The sequence below is a fragment of the Coregonus clupeaformis genome, unplaced genomic scaffold, assembly GCF_020615455.1.
Source record: "Coregonus clupeaformis isolate EN_2021a unplaced genomic scaffold, ASM2061545v1 scaf0867, whole genome shotgun sequence".
In the NCBI taxonomy this organism is placed as follows: Eukaryota; Metazoa; Chordata; class Actinopteri; order Salmoniformes; family Salmonidae; genus Coregonus; species Coregonus clupeaformis.
In genome coordinates this window covers 27501-29455 of record NW_025534321.1, presented here as the reverse complement: position 1 = coordinate 29455, position 1955 = coordinate 27501, and positions in this window count along the sequence as shown.

Below are 1955 nucleotides of genomic sequence, written 5' to 3'. Positions count from 1 at the left end.
ACCCCGGGAAGAGCAGCTGCTGCCTTGGCAGGAACTAATGGGGATCCATAATAAATACAAATACAAATACAAATTGCGAATGATCATTTATTCAAACTCTTAGTACCTCACAGTAAGCTATTTGAAAAATCTTTCCAACAATCTCCCCCTTGATAATCACCAATCCTCGGTGTGAAAGAGCAAATGGAGGTTATAGCCTAGTGCTGCATTAGACTATAGGCTATGAGTTCCATGTGCTCATTTCTTTAGCCGCCAATGGATCACGGCATATCAAAGGGTACATATGGCATCAAGACATTTTGGAAAATGACGATACGACAAGCTATGTGCGTATAATTGCTGACAGTGAAAAACCCACACCCCCAGATAAAGGTCCCTAGTGTGATTGGGTCACCTGTCGATTCAGTAATCGACAGGTCAGACAGTCAAATCAAATGTGGACAGCTGTACACTCTAAGAGATCTTGGATGATCTGATCTTCTGTAAAGCAATAACAAAAACACTGGAATTCCCATTTGTAGCAAGTGTATTGTATTTCAGTGTGTCTTTAAAGAGATTCATTGAGGTGTCAGCAGGTAATTTTTTTTTTATATATGAGTCGTAGACATCCTCAGGAGTTGCCCTGCCACCCCAAGCCGGCAGGGAATGATACAAAAACTAAAAGTAATACATATTTTTCATTTACCTAAAGTCACGAAAATATCTTTTGTTTTGTACAAAAATTAAATACAGCTGCAATACAATATGATACTTAATCTTTATTCAATACAGGTGAGCTCAACAAGCGTTGCAATGACTATGAAGCCTCCTCCGACAAAAAGAACAAGGGTAATATTCTTCTTGCAGTCAGCCGGTAGTCACGGGACTGGCTTGGATCATAAAACGTGAGCAGCAGTCAGCCGGTAGTCACGGGACTGGCTTGGATCATAACACGTGAGCAGCAGTCAGCCGGTAGTCACGGGACTGGCTTGGATCATAACACGTGAGCAGCAGTCAGCCGGTAGTCACGGGACTGGCTTGGATCATAACACGTGAGCAGCAGTCAACCGGTAGTCACGGGACTGGCTTGGATCATAACACGTGAGCAGCAGTCAGCCGGTAGTCACGGGACTGGCTTGGATCATAACACGTGAGCAGCAGTCAGCCGGTAGTCACGGGACTGGCTTGGATCATAACATGTGAGCAGCAGTCAGCCGGTAGTCACGGGACGGGCTTGGATCATAACACATGAGCAGCAGTCAACCGGTAGTCACGGGACTGGCTTGGATCATAACACGTGAGCAGCAGTCAGCCGGTAGTCACGGGACTGGCTTGGATCATAACACGTGAGCAGCAGTCAGCCGGTAGTCAAGGGACTGGCTTGGATCATAACACGTGAGCAGCAGTCAGCCGGTAGTCAAGGGACTGGCTTGGATCATAACATGTGAGCAGCAGTCAGCCGGTAGTCAAGGGACTGGCTTGGATCATAACACGTGAGCAGCAGTCAGCCGGTAGTCAAGGGACTGGCTTGGATCATAACACGTGAGCAGCAGTCAGCCGGTAATCAAAGGACTGGCTTGGATCATTACACGTGAGCAGCAGTCAACCGGTAGTCACGGGACTGGCTTGGATCATAACACGTGAGCAGCATTTGACAAAACAAAAATGGCCTTTTTCAGCAGCCAACGAAAATCACTAGAGTCACCAAAGCACAGGTACTGTAGGTGGAATATAAGTGAGGGAAGGCGGTAAGGGAAGGAAACAAGGAGGGAGGAAATAGGGAAGTGGGCAAAAGGAGCAAGATATGACATCTCCTCGTCTCCTCATCTCCACGTCTCCTCGTCTCCTCATCTCCTCGTCTCCTCATCTCCTCGTCTCCTCATTTCCTCGTCTCCTCGTCTCCTCATCTCCTTTTCTCCTCGTCTCCTCATCTCCTCCATCCACTGTGTAGTCAGACGACAGATCCAGAGTTCAAG